Source organism: Cherax quadricarinatus, chromosome 86 (assembly GCF_038502225.1).
Source record: "Cherax quadricarinatus isolate ZL_2023a chromosome 86, ASM3850222v1, whole genome shotgun sequence".
Taxonomy (NCBI): domain Eukaryota; kingdom Metazoa; phylum Arthropoda; class Malacostraca; order Decapoda; family Parastacidae; genus Cherax; species Cherax quadricarinatus.
Window position 1 is genome coordinate 17,122,029 of NC_091377.1, and position 15,795 is coordinate 17,137,823.

At 40.1% G+C, this 15,795-nt stretch overlaps 1 protein-coding gene across 8 annotated transcripts in view; it reads right to left on the minus strand.

Moving 5' to 3' along the window:
- LOC128691749 (sec1 family domain-containing protein 2) overlaps positions 1–15,795 on the minus strand; it is a 50,117-nt gene that overhangs the window by 1,173 nt on the left and 33,149 nt on the right. The window lies entirely within an intron of this gene.

Consider the following 15,795-nt stretch of genomic DNA (forward strand, 5'->3'; position numbering starts at 1 on the left):
GAAATAAGCAAGGATGGAGTTAGGGTAAACCTTCCATTCAACAGACTTCACAAATATGGAACAATCTGCTGGATCAACAAATTTGGAGCCAATGCACAAAGTCCTGTGGTTGCAGACCTGTTAATTATTGTTACAATCATGGCAAAAAAAAATTTTTTATCCACAACAATTATCATTACTGGCCACCTGCTCCCCTCAGTTATAGTCAAATATATAGAAGGTTTACTGTATTAAGAATGGCTCAGTTACAAACACAGTATCCCCAACATATGGATAAGTTGTGTTCCAGTCATTTCAACTTCTTACCAGCCATTCCAACTTAACATATCGGTAAATGGTCCCCCCATTACAAAACACACTGAGGGTAAATTTCTAAGTCTTCACCTTGACTATAATCTTAAATTTCATTCCCACATCCAGCTTATATCCAAGAAAATTTCCAAATTAGTAGGCATCCTTTCCAAGATATAGCACTGTGTCCCCCATATGACATTCCTTATCATTTACCACTCTCTAATATATCCCTACTTCACCTATGGTATTTGTGCCTGGGATCAACCACAGCCAACCACCTTAAACCTTTAATAACCCAACAAAAAGCTGCTGTGCAGATGATCAACTCCCGTGCCAGACAGCACACCCCACCACTTTTCAAAATCTTGAACCTACTAAATATATGAGACATACACTCATACTATTTGTGCCTACTATATATACAGAACATTAACCTCCAATATAAACCCTCCGCTTAAATTTCTCCTTGACAGCTACAACAGAATGCACAGTCACAACATAAGGCATAAGGCACTCTTCAACATCCCTCATATCAATCTCACACTATGCAAAAAATGCAATGAACATAAAGAGCCTAAAGATCTCGAATTCACTACCTGAACCAGTAAAAGATCCCCTGACTGCATACAAATATAGGGCTATGCTTAAAAATTGTCTCATCTCTCAATATTAACCAAACCAACCAAAACAACATCTAATCGATTTGAAGCAACTCTCCCAAATATTATACGACCTCTAGGCTATTAAACATTTGCTAATCAACAAAATAGTACTGTTTGAATCATTATTTGTAATACAGTGGAACCCCAAGTTTCGGCCACCCTGAGTATTGGCCGCTTCGAGTTTTGATAGCTTTTTTCGGCCAAATTTTGTCCTGAGTTTCAGCTGTTGCCCAGAGTTTCGGCCAGCATACCAGACTTGTCCGCCTGCCCACGCTTGCGTGCCTCCCCGCAAAGGTGTCGTGAGCCAGTCTAGTGTTGTTTATCCTTGAGTGAACATTACCCTGCGTGCTCCTCCTGCCAGCCAGGCAGCCATCCATCCAGCCAGCCATCCAGGCAACCAGGCAGCCATCTAGCCAGGCAGCCATCCAGCCAGCAAGCCAGCCAGCCAGCCAGCCAGCCAGCCAGCCAGCCAGCCAGCCAGCCAGCCAGCCAGCCAGCCAGCCAGCCAGCCAGCCAGCCAGGCAGGCAGGCAGGCAGGCAGGCAGGCAGGCAGGCAGGCAGGCAGGCAGGCAGCCAGGCAGCCAGGCAGCCAGGCAGCCAGCCAGGCAGGCAGGCAGGCAGGCAGGCAGGCAGGCAGGCAGGCAGGCAGGCAGGCAGGCAGGCAGGCAGGCAGGCAGGCAGGCAGGCAGGCAGGCAGGCAGGCAGGCAGGCAGGCAGGCAGGCAGGCAGGCAGGCAGGCAGGCAGGCAGGCAGGCAGGCAGCCAGGCAGCCAGCCAGCCAGCCAGCCAGCCAGCCAGGCAACCAGCCAGCCAGTCAGCCAGGCAACCAGCCAGCTGAAAAATTTGTGCATGAATTTAAGGGGTACGTAGAGACTGAAAAATTCAAAGCCCAATAAGTGTTCATTTGTGACAAAACAGCTGTTTTGGAAGAAAATGCCTAAGAGGACCTACATTACTCAGGAGGAAAAGGCTCTGGCAGGACACAAGCCTATGAAAGACAGGCTAACTTTTTTGTTCTGTGCTGGCATCTTCCAGATGCCAGCAAGTCTCTTCAATAAAGGTAAGTAAATGCTATTTTAAATGTTTATTTAAATTTTATTTTATCTATTGAATACTAGTATATCTATTTATCTGTGTTGTGTGTACAGTAGGGCCCCGTTTTACGGTGTTTCACCTTACGGCGTTCCGCCAATATGGCAATTTCAAATTATGACCAAAACTTTCTATATAGCTAGCAGTCTTTCAAATGCGGCGCACGCCACCTGGTTTGTTTACATTCTCCGTGAGCACATATCTCTTATGCAATAATAATCACTCTTGGGCACATTAAATGTCTTATTTTACGTAATTTAGACATTTTCATTAATTAATCTTCAAAATTATATATGAAACACTTTACATAGTATATAAACATTTTATGTTTATATACTATGGAGGTGTGGTAGCCGGGCAGAGGGAAAACATTACATCACTCCCCTTCATACATAACGCTTTTGTTTACAATTCTCGGCATGCATTATTCATTACTTCTCCCTTTGTTTATGATGGCATCTAAAGGTAGTGATAGAAACGCTTAAATTCAGTGAACATGGTATGTCGATGGTAATAACATGGCTCTGAGCAACATTAACCCGTAAACGGTCCAAACATATATACGTATACGTTTTTTCAACATTTGAAAATATGTAAAAAAAAGTAGATCTTCTTTTTGTTTTTTTACATTTGAAAATGTGTAAAAAAAAACTTTTATCTACGTTTTATTTTGTTATATTTGAAAATATGTAAAAAAAAATGTATGAAAGAGGGGAAGGTACCTAGGGATTGGCGGAGAGCATGTATAGTCCCTTTATATAAAGGGAAAGGGGACAAAAGAGAATGTAAAAATTATAGAGGAATAAGTTTGCTGAGTATACCAGGAAAAGTGTACGGTAGGGTTCTAATTGAAAGAATTAGAGGTAAGACAGAATGTAGGATTGCGGATGAGCAAGGAGGTTTCAGAGTGGGTAGGGGATGTGTAGATCAAGTGTTTACATTGAAGCATATATGTGAACAGTATTTAGATAAAGGTAGGGAAGTTTTTATTGCATTTATGGATTTAGAAAAGGCATATGATAGAGTGGATAGAGGAGCAATGTGGCAGATGTTGCAAGTATATGGAATAGGTGGTAACTTGCTGTAAAGAGTTTTTATGAGGATAGTGAGGCTCAGGTTAGGGTGTGTAGAAGAGAGGAAGACTACTTCCCAGTAAAAGTAGGTCTTAGACAGGGATGTGCAATGTCACCATGGTTGTTTAATATATTTATAGATGGGGTTGTAAAGGAAGTAAATGCTAGGGTGTTCGGGAGAGGGGTGGGATTAAATTTTGGGGAATCAAATTCAAAATGGGAATTGACAGTTACTTTTTGCTGATGATACTGTGCTTATGGGAGATTCTAAAGAAAAATTGCAAAGGTTAGTGGATGAGTTTGGGAATGTGTGTAAAGGTAGAAAGTGAACATAGAAAAGAGTAAGGTGATGAGGGTATCAAATGATTTAGATAAAGAAAAATTGGATATCAAATTGGGGAGGAGGAGTATGGAAGAAGTGAATGTTTTCAGATACTTGGGAGTTGACATGTCAGCGGATGGATTTATGAAGGATGAGGTTAATCATAGAATTGATGAGGGAAAAAAGGTGAGTGGTGCATTGAGGTATATGTGGAGTCAAAAAACATTATCTATGGAGGCAAAGAAGGGAATGTATGAAAGTGTAGTAGTACCAACACTCTTATATGGGTGTGAAGCTTGGGTGGTAAATGCAGCAGCGAGGAGACGGTTGGAGGCAGTGGAGATGTCCTGTTTAAGGGCAATGTGTGGTGTAAATATTATGCAGAAAATTCGGAGTGTGGAAATTAGGAAAAGGTGTGGAGTTAATAAGAGCATTAGTCAGAGGGCAGAAGAGGGGTTGTTGAGGTGGTTTGGTCATTTAGGGAGAATGGATCAAAGTAGAATGACATGGAAAGCATATAAATCTATAGGGGAAGGAAGGCGGGGTAGGGGTCGTCCTCGAAAGGGTTGGAGAGAGGGGGTAAAGGAGGTTTTGTGGGCAAGGGCTTGGACTTCCAGCAAGCGTGCGTGAGCGTGTTAGATAGGAGTGAATGGAGACGAATGGTACTTGGGACCTGACGATCTGTTGGAGTGTGAGCAGGGTAATATTTAGTGAAGGAATTCAGGGAAACCGGTTATTTTCATATAGTCGGACTTGAGTCCTGGAAATGGGAAGTACAATGCCTGCACTTTAAAGGAGGGGTTTGGGATATTGGCAGTTTGGAGGGATATGTTGTGTATCTTTATGTGTATGCTTCTAAACTGTTGTATTCTGAGCACCTCTGCAAAAACAGTGATAATGTGTGAGTGTGGTGAAAGTGTTGAATGATGATGAAAGTATTTTCTTTTTGGGGATTTTCTTTCTTTTTTGGGTCACCCTGCCTCGGTGGGAGACGACCGACTTGTTGAAAAAAAAAAATGTAAAAAAAACGTAGATCTACTTTTGTAGCACTACACATGTGAACGTAGATCTGCTTGGACCGTTTATGGGTTAAATATCGTGTAGCTATGTAGGTAGGTATAGGTATGTAGCCCAGGCAGACTACATACCTACATTATTATTATAACTGATAATTATACTTATGTGTACCTGTACCTAAGTAAACTTGCACACTGTGCTGGCATGCAGGTACACATTAAAATCACTAAGAGTGTCTTACTAGTCTTGAAGATGACATATTAACAATGATAATAATAATAACAATAATCACTGTGAGGCGCATTAAATATCATATAAAACGTTAATATTGACATTTTGCTTAATCCATCTAAATACACCCCACAGTAGAATAAATTAACATAAATATGAGATGTGGTAGCCAGGCAACTTGTAGTCCAACATCAGAGAAAATGTGTACACAATAATATTACGTACTGGGGGTAGCTAAAAAATTATACCTTTCGTATGCCTTCACTCTGAGTATCATTTCTTTTAAAAATGGTGTTACATGAGAATGGGAGTGTTTCTCTTTATTTATTCTACTGTATCAACGTGGAGACAACTTGTACACAATGTAAAGTGACAAAAACCAGACGCATTCGTCTGGTTTGTTTACATTACATGTGGGTGGGGTGGGGTGGGGAGGGCTGCCCTTCCTGGCTACCCATACTTCCCAACCCGACGTTCTTCAAATAAAACTCACCTCTCACCCTACATTAACCCCTTGACTATCGCAACCCCAAATCCTGAGGTGTCTCCTGGTGAGTAGGCTGAGCTCATCTCATAATTCTACAGCATGGTCAGAGGCTTCAAACCCGTAATATTACAGCACAGATAGCGATCTGGTTAAAACTTATTCTTAACCTGTAAATGGTCCAAATGTATATACAGGCAAGATAAGATTTTGTTCAGATTTTTAACCCCGGAGGGTTAGCCACCCAGGATAACCCAAGAAAGTCAGTGCGTCATCGAGGACTGTCTAACTCATTTCCATTGGGGGTCCTTAATCTTGTCCCGCAGGATGCGACCCACAGCAGTCGACTAACACCTAGGTACCTATTTGCTGCTAAGTGAACAGGACAACAGGTGTAAGGAAACATGTCGATATGTTTCCACCCGCCGGGAATCGAACCCGGGCCCTCTATGTGTGAAGCGGGAGCTTTAGCCACCAGGCCACCCTCAACATTTGCATTTTCAACTTTAGCGGGCTTCACAGATTCGCGAATTCCCAACCGCCAAATCATACTTATGCTGAGGATTTTGAAGTTGATGAACAACATTGATAGAGGCATAATTCCCTAAAAAACTCTGTGTAAATATGAAGAAACAGTCTCAGGTTGGATAAATACATAAGAACATAAGAAAGGAGGAACATTGCAACAGACCTGTTGGCCCATACTAAGCAGGTCCCTTACAATCCTTCCCAATAACAAAATATTTGCCCAACCCAATTTTCAATGCTACCCAAGAAATGAGTTTTGATGATTCTATTTACTCATTAAGCAAGTCTCACTCAAATCCAACCCCTCTCACTCATGTATTTTTTTTTTTTTCAACAAGTCGGCCATCTCCCACCGAGGCAGGGTGACCCAAAAAAGAAAGAAAATCCCCAAAAAGAAAATACTTTCATCATCATTCAACACTTTCACCACACTCACACATTATCACTGCTTTTGCAGAGGTGCTCAGAATACAACAGCTTAGAAGCATATACGTATAAAGATACACAACATATCCCTCCAAACTGCCAATATCCCAAACCCCTCCTTTAAAGTGCAGGCATTGTACTTCCCATTTCCAGGACTCAAGTCCGACTATATGAAAATAACCGGTTTCCCTGAATTCCTTCACTAAATATTACCCTGCTCACACTCCAACAGATCGTCAGGTCCCAAGTATCATTCGCCTCCATTCACTCCTATCTAATACGCTCATGCACGCTTGCTGGAAGTCCAAGCCCCTAGCCCACAAAACCTCCTTTACCCCCTCTTTCCAACCCTTTCGATGACGACCCTTACCCCTCCTTCCTTCCCCTATAGATTTATATGCTTTCCATGTCATTCTACTTTGATCCATTCTTTCTAAATGACCAAACCACCTCAACAACCCCTCTTCTGCCCTCTGACTAATGCTTTTATTAACTCCACACCTTCTCCTAATTTCCACACTCCGAATTTTCTGCATAATATTTACACCACACATTGCCCTTAGACAGGACATCTCCACTGCCTCAAACCGTCTCCTCGCTGCTGCATTTACCACCCAAGCTTCACATCCATATAAGAGTGTTGGTACTACTATACTTTCATACATTCCCTTCTTTGCCTCCATAGATAACGTTTTTTGACTCCACATATACCTCAACGCACCACTCGCCTTTTTTCCCTCATCAATTCTATGATTAACCTCATCCTTCATAAATCCATCCGCCGACACGTCAACTCCCAAGCATCTGAAAACATTCACTTCTTCCATACTCCTCCTCCCCAATTTGATATCCAATTTTTCTTTATCTAAATCATTTGATACCCTCATCACCTTACTCTTTTCTATGTTCAATTTCAACTTTCTACCTTCACACACATTCTCAAACTCATCCACTAACCTTTGCAATTTTTCTTTAGAATCTCCCATAAGCACAGTATCATCAGCAAAAAGTAACTGTGTCATGATACTGTGCTTATGGGAGATTCTAAAGAAAAATTGCAAAGGTTAGTGGATGAGTTTGAGAATGTGTGTAAAGGTATAAAGTTGTATTTATCTAACCTAAATTTGAAACTACCCAATGTTTTAACTTCAATAACCCTACTAGGCAGACTGTTCCACTCATCAACTACCCTATTTCCAAACCAGTACTTTCCTATATCCTTTCGAAATCTAAACTTATCTAATTTGAATCCATTATTGCAGGTTCTTTCTTGAAGTTATATCCTCAAAACCTTATTTATATCCCCTTTGTTAATACTCATCTACCACTTATACACTTCGATCATATCTCCCCTCATTCTTCGTCTTACAAGTGAATGTAGTTTAACCTGTTAAGGGTCCGTGCCGTAGATCTACGGCTTTACGTTGAGGGTCCAAACCATAGATCTACGTCATGAGCTCAGCTCACTCTGATAAGCTGTGAGTGGTAAATTTTGGCCTAGATATGAGAGAATACATCTATGTGGTATGTGTGCACCACATAAAACAAATCCTGCAGCACACAGTGCATAATGAGAGAAAAAAACTGAGACCGTAATTTTCGATTAAAACAGCAACTTTGCAGTGTTTGTGTTTTTTATAGTTGTATTTGCGACTTTTTGGTCTCATTTGATAGAATGGAAGATATATTGCAGAAATAGAGATGATTTTGATTAGTTTTAGTACTGGAAATGGTTTGACTGAGCTCAAAGTAGCAGAAATGTTAAATTTTTGTCGATGTTCAAGAGTAAACAAATGACCTCACACATCTAATACATGCCTGCTGGTGGGTCTAATACACATTCACAAATGTGGTGTAATATATTATTTATACAATTATTACAATATTGCATAACAGTAAATCATCTATTTTTTGGTTGGAATAAAAATTCATTATGTGAATAAAAAATCAATAAAGCCTGAAAACATAACTAATGAACAGAGGAAATGTTAGTTTAGTGCCAGGAATGCCCGCATTGTTTATTCTGGACCCTATTTTGAAATTGGATTATTTTGAACTTTGCATTAAATTGGCCAAATTACCAATTTCCGATCACTTTATTTTGTATTTGAAACAGTTGACTTAGCGAATTCTTGTACTCAATCGATAGAATAGAAGTAAAACTAGTGAAATAGCTAAGAATTTGGTTGACTGGAATAATATAATTGGCCTAGGAGTTAAAATCGGTAAAATTGCCAATGCGTATTCATGCATTGGCGATTTTACATAAAAATTCGTGAGAGCATAATTTCGTCAATTTTCCATCAAATTTCATACTTTTTGTTTTATTGCCTTCAGAAAAAGATTCTCTACAATTTCATAAGAAAAAATAACATAATTATTTTTTGAAAATTCTTGGACACTGGTGCACACTTTGAAATTTGGCCTGGAACCTGAAATGGTTAAAAGTCTTCAAACGTTCTTCATATGAGTGAGAGGGGTTGGATTTGAGTGGGACTTGCATGTGAGTAAATAGAATTATCAAAGTTTATTGCTTGAGTAGCATTTATTCTGTTAGTGGGTTGGATTTGTGAAGGATCTGCCAAGTACAGTGGACCCCCGAGTTTCGTTGGCATCGACTTTTGTGAAATCTATCTTTTGGCAAAATTTAGCCTCGCGGTTCGTGATTGGACTCGTGATTCGGCGACCGTCCAGTACGCGTCCGCCCATCACCGAGCACACAAAGCCAGTCTCCCTCACCATTCACACTCAGTGTGCCATTGTTTACCAGCACATGACCATCACCCCGCGGCTTCATACAATACATTTCATAATAATCCATTGTTTCTTGTGCTTGCAACTGCTAAATAAGTCACCATGGACCCAAGGAAAGCTAGTGCAAGCCCTTTGGTAAAGAACACGAGGAACACGATCGAATTGAAGAAGGAAATTATTGAAAAATATGAGAGTGGAGTGCATGTTACAGAACTTGCCAAGATGTATGGCAAACCCCATCCAACCATCACTTCGATCGTGGCGAAGGGAAAGGAAATAAAGTGTGCTGTTGTTGCAAAAGGGGTAGATATGCTGACAAAAAAAAGAGATTGCAAATCCTCGAAAAAGTGGAAAGGTTATTGTTGGTGTGGATTACCCAAAAACAGTTAGCAGGAGATAGTATTATGCAGTTGATAATATGTGAAAAGGCAAGGCAGTTGCATGACAATCTCGTAAAGAAAATACCTGCAACGAGTGGTGATGCTTGTGATTTTAAGACCAGCAAAGGTTGGTTTGAGAGACTTAAGAAGCATAGTGGCATTCACAGTGTGATAAGGCATGGTGAGACTGCTAGTTCTGACAAAAAAGCAGTTGAGAAGTTTGTACAGGAGTTTAAGGAGTGCGTAGACACTGGAGAATTCAAACCCCAACAAGTGTTTGTGACGAAACAGGCCTCTTTTGGAAGAAAATGCCAAAGAGGACCTACATCACTCAGGAGGAAACAGCACTCCCAGGACACAAGCCGCCTATGAAGGATAGGCTTACTCTCATGTTTTGTAGTAATGCTAGTGGGGATTGCAAAGTGAAGCCTTTAGTGGTGTATCACTCTGAAAATCCCAGTGTTTTCAAGAAAAACAGTGTCGCCAAGAGTAATTTGTGCGTGATGTGGAAGGCTAACAATAAGGCATGGGTCACAAGGGGAATTTTCCTAGACTGGTTTAATGAAGTGTTTGGCCCCAGTGTGAAGAAATACCTCCTGGAAAATAAATTGCCACTCAAGTGCCTCCTGGTAATGGACAATGCTCATTCTCATCCTCCAGACTTGGAAGAGCAAATAGTAGAGGAGTTTAGTTTCATCACGGTGAAGTTCTTGCCCCCTAATACAACTCCTCTCCTCCAGCCCATGGACCAGCAGGTCATTTCAAACTTCAAAAAACTCTACACCAAAGCAGTGTTTCAAGTGCGTTGAAGTGACCTCAGACACTGAATTGACCCTAAGAGAGTTCTGGAAAGATCACTTCAGTATCCTCACTTGCATAAACCTTATAGGTAAGGCTTGGGAAGGAGTGACTTGCAGAACTTTGAATTCTGCTTGGAGAAAATTGTGGCCAGAATGTGTACAACAGAGGGATTTTGAAGGGTTTGGGGCTGACCCTAAGGAGCCTATGCCAGTTGTGGAATCTATTGTGACACTGGGGAAGTCCCTGGGGATGGAGGTGAGTGGCAAGGATGTGGAAGAGTTGGTGGAGGACCACAGGGAAGAGCTAACCACTGAAGAGTTGCAAGAGCTTCATCTGCAACAGCAAGAGATCACAGCTCAGGAAACTGCTGCAGAGGAGGAGGAAGAGAGATGGAGGAAGGTGCCTTCTTCAAAGATTAAGGACATTTGTGCAAAGTGGACTGAAGTGCAAACGCTTACTCACACCACACATAGCCCTCAGACATGACATCTCCACTGCCTCCAGCCTCCTCCTCACTGCAACATTCATCACCCATGCTTCACACCCATATAAGAGCATTGGTAAAACTATACTCTCATACATTTCCCTCTTTGCTTCCAAGGACAAAGTTCTTTGTCTCTACAGACTCCTAAGTGCACCACTCACCCTTTTTCCCCCTCATCAATTCTATGATTCGCCTCATCTTTCATAGACCCATCCGCTGACACGTCCACTCCCAAATATCGGAATACATTCACCTCCTTATAATCAGTGAATAAAAATAATAATGTCTGCTGATGACAACACTGAAATGAAAATAACTGTGGCAAGAGTAAAGCAATCATTGTTCCATCATTCACACTTTGTACAGTATATTTTATTTTTTTCCCTACACCTATTTTTACTTCCTACAACCTATTATTTACTTGTGGCCCATTTCAAAAGTCTTCCTCCTCTGAAGGTTTGGCCCCAAGTGTTATTATAATGCACTCTGAAGAATGAGTCTGAAGGGTCATTTGAATTTTGATGTTTGAGTACCATTCTGGCAAGACAGCTGTCCAATGAGTGATGCTGAATGTGTTTTGTTTTTAATCTCTACCATAGAGAGAAATTGTATAACTTGGTAAAAAAATATCTATTATCAATTAAAATTCAGTTTTTAAACAAACATGCCATCTTTCACTGAGGCAGTGACCAAAAAAAAAAAAAAAGTGCTAAGGTATCAAAATGGAAATGACTAACTGCTACATCCCCACCTCTCCTTCAGAGGTCAGGCACTGTACTTCCCATGTTTTTTTCTTCTTCTTTGGTGTTGTTCCTTTACCTGGCCAGTCTGATTCCATAACCTTCACTATCAATCCATGTACAGAACAGTAACAGATAAGGGCAATGCTAATTTACTTAATCATCACCTGTATCCCTTTATAAATGTTATCTGCTTCCTCTAACAGCCATAAAAAAAACATGCAAATCATCTCCAGTCATTCCAATCTAAAATGTTCACACAAGCCTGCTGGATGCCTATGCCCTAGCACTCACAACCTCTTTTACCCCCTCTCTCCAACCCCTTCCTTTCACCCCAGATTTATAAATCCCTTTTGGTCAGCCTATTCGTCTCTATCCTCTCTAAATGCCCAAACCACCTCAACAATCTCTCCTCAGCCCTTTTGGTAACTCCACATCATCTCTTAATTTCCACACTCCAAATTCTATGGATTCACACCACAAATTATTCTAAAACAAGACATATCCACTGCCTCTGCCTTTCTTCATGCTGCAATATTTAAAACCCATGCCACGCACCAATATAAGTGTTGGTATCATTATACTCTTGCTACATTCCCATTTTTTTGGCTGTATAAACTTTTTTTCTTTTCCCAGATGTCTCAACACTCCACCCACCTTTTCCCCCCTCATATATTCTATGGTTCACTTAATATTTCATAGACCCATCTGCTGACAAGTCCACTCACAAATGTCTGAATAAATTCACTTCCCTCATACTCTCTCCCTGCAGTCTGATATCCAATCTTTTATTGCCTATACTCTTTGTTACTCTCATCACTTTAGTCTTTTCTATATGCACCTTTAATTTCCTCTTTTTTTACATACTCTGTCAAATCTAAAATATAAAATCAAATATGGGCTAAATGTAACTAATAGAATTAAGATAAGATTTGGTTCGGATTTTTAACCCCGGAGGGTTAGCCACCCAGGATAACCCAAGAAAGTCAGTGCGTCATCGAGGACTGTCTAACTTATTTCCATTGGGGTCCTTAATCTTGTCCCCCAGGATGCGACCCACACCAGTCGACTAACACCCAGGTACCTATTTGCTGCTAGGTGAACAGGACAATAGGTGTAAGGAAACGTGTTGGAATTTCCACCCGCCGGGAATCGAACCCGGGCCCTCCGTGTGTGAAGCGGGAGCTTTAGCCACCAGACCACCGGGCCACCCTATTATAATTCTAAGTGAGAAATGTTAATTTTCAGCTATATAATGAAAAATATCAATAAAAATAAAACATTCTTGTATAATAAAGAAAGTTGAAAGTGAATACAGATAAGAATAAGGTGATGAGGGTATCAAACGAGTTAGGTAAAGAAAAACTGGTTATCACATTGGAGGGAGGGAGTATGAAAGAAGTGAATGTGTTCAGATATTTGGGAGTAGATTTGTAGCAGATGAGTTTATGAAGTGATGGAGGAAAAAAGGTGAGTGATGCATTGAGGTATCTGTGAAGACAAAAAATGTTATCCATGGATGCAAAGAAGGGAATGTACGAGATTAAAGTGGTACAGCCCTCCCTCACAAATCCGGCATCATTTGGACCTGTAGTGTGTCAGATTACTGAGTTTGCCAGATTACAGTGGTTAGGTTAGAATACACTTAATAAAATTAACCAACTTGACTTACACAAAGTTCATTGAACATCGGCAAAAATCGAACATTTCCTCTACTTTGAGCTCAATTTCAAGGTATTTTTCATCATGAATTTAATCAAAATCATGTCTATTTCTGTAATATATCTTCCATTCTATCAAATGAGTCCAAAAAAATGAGAATACAACCATAAAAACCATACGAAAATATAATGCAAAGAGGCGGCTAATGGCTGAGAAGTGAACTCCCTTATTTATCGTCCATCTTTTTTATTTTTGTTGTATGTTAAGAAGCATCTTTCCATCATACACTGCCCAAGTTTCAATGAGATAGCCCAACAAACAACCGAGAAAAAAAAGTATTTACTAAAAATCATATATGGTAAGCCCAAGCCAGGTACTGGAAATATGTATGATAATCTATGTAACTGTATTTGTGTATACCTGAATAAACTTATTTACTTTAGTCTGTCAAACGAGTACAAGAAACCGCCCATTCACTTATTCCAACTACCGAATAAAATGGTCAGAAATTGACAATTTGGCCAATTTCATATAAATTTCAACAGATGCCAATTTCAAAATAGGGTCCAGAATAAACAATGCAGACATTCCTGGCATTAAAATAACATTTTCTCTGTTCATTACTCACGGCTACAGGCTCCTCTTATATTACTCTTGCTTACCATTTGGAATTTTTATTTACAAATAAATGGAAGATTTATTGTTATGCAGACTACTGCATTATTGTAATAATTGTATAAATAATGTCAACCCATTCTTGACTGCATATTGGAATTTGGACTGGAAGGCGGACACGTATTAGTGATGTCATTTGTTTACTCTTGAGCTTCGCTAAAGAATAGAACATTTTCGCTACTGTGAGCGCAATTTCAAGGTACTTTTTGTCATGAAAGCAATCAAAGTCATATCTATTTCTGTAATATATCTTTCATTCTATCAAATGAGACCGAAAAAATGAGAATATCACCATAAAAAACATACAAAAATATACTGCTAAGCGGCCGCTAATGGCTAAGAAGTGAACTCCGCTATTTATGGTCTGATTTCTTTAATATTTGGTGTACGTTAAGAAGTATCTTTCCATCATACATTGCTCAAGTTTCAATAAGATAACCCAACAAACAACTGAGAAAATATAATAATAATAATAATAATTCTTTATTTACTACACGTACATGTACAAGGTACACAGGCCTAGCTGACATCAGTGACATACTACTATATAGAAAGCCGCTTGTTATGCTGAGTATTTCAAGAAAATTAGGTCAGTGTCCCAGGATAACACCCACACTAGTCAACTAACACCCAGGTACCCATTTACTGATGGGTGAACATAGACAACAGGTGTAAAGAAACACGCCCAGTGTTTCTACCCTGGCTGGGAATCGAATACGTATTTACCAAAAATCATATATGGCTAACCCAAGCCAGGTACTAGAAATAAGCCACGCTGACTTTTTTGGGTTATCCTAGGTTCTCTACACATATGCTGCTATGTGTGATAATCTATAAAGAGAAAATAACTTTTTTGTTTAAGGTTTGTGGTGCAGCACGAGTGTATATCACAGTTAGCCCTGTGCTATACTGTTGTCTCTAATATAAGCCCTAAGACAGGGATAGGAGAATGGTATTTGTATACCATATCCTCTTCATACCTCAGTCGAACTGCTCGGTGTTATGCCAAATATTATTCATTCTGGAGTATTTAACATGTTTTATGTTATTTGTATTGTTTCTTACGTCATATTAGATCAATTGTGATAGGCAAATAAGCTATAGTGTTGATATTAGCATAATAATAAAGCATATTCTCCTGCTTCATGAGACTGAGTTCATGACAACCGACAGTGGCTTCAAAGCCACCTTATCATTAATGGATAATGTACTGTGTAGGTACTTTACATAGTAAGAAGCAGAAAATTCGGAGTGTGGAAATTAGGAGGTGTGGAGTTAATAAAAGCATTAGTCAGAGGGCAGAAGAGGGGTTGTTGAGGTGGTTTGGTCATTTAGAGAGAATGGATCAAAGTAGAATGACATGGAAAGCATATAAATCTATAGGGGAAGGAAGGAGGGGTAGGGGTCGTCCTCGAAAGGGTTGGAAAGAGGGGGTAAAGGAGGTTTTGTGGGCTAAGGGCTTGGACTTCCAGCAAGCGTGCATGAGCGTGTTAGATAGGAGTGAATGGAGGCGAATGATACTTGGGACTTGACGATCTGTTGGAGTGTGAGCAGGGTAATATTTAATGAAGGGATTCAGGGAAACCGGTTATGTTCATATAGTCGGACTTGAGTCCTGGAAATGGGAAGTACAATGCCTGCACTTTAAAGGAGGGGTTTGGGATATTGGCAGTTTGGAGGGTTATGTTGTGTATCTTTATACGTATATGCTTCTAAGCTGTTGTATTCTGAGCACCTCTGCAAAAGCAGTAATAATGTGTGAGTGTGGTGAAAGTGTTGAATGATGATGAAAGTATTTTCTTTTTGGGGATTTTCTTTCTTTTTTGGGTCACCCTGCCTCGGTGGGAGACGGCCGACTTGTTGAAAAAAAAAAAAAAAAATCTTTTATTCATTGGAACCATGCCTAGGGCTAAAAGTAAGCAGGTTAAAACAATAAATGGAGAAAAAGAAATGGGAATGACTTATGCAGCAAGTAGCACCACCAAACAGTACCAGCAGGTTGGTGTGGCGACCCTGGAAATTTGAAATTATGCTAGCCAAAATTAGTGCCGAATAACTGAAGGAACCGAATAACTGATTGCCGGATTTGTAAGGGAGGATTGTACTAACAATTCAATTCAATTCAAGTTTATTCCCTATAAGGATTACAATGCTGAGTTTACAGAATTTGG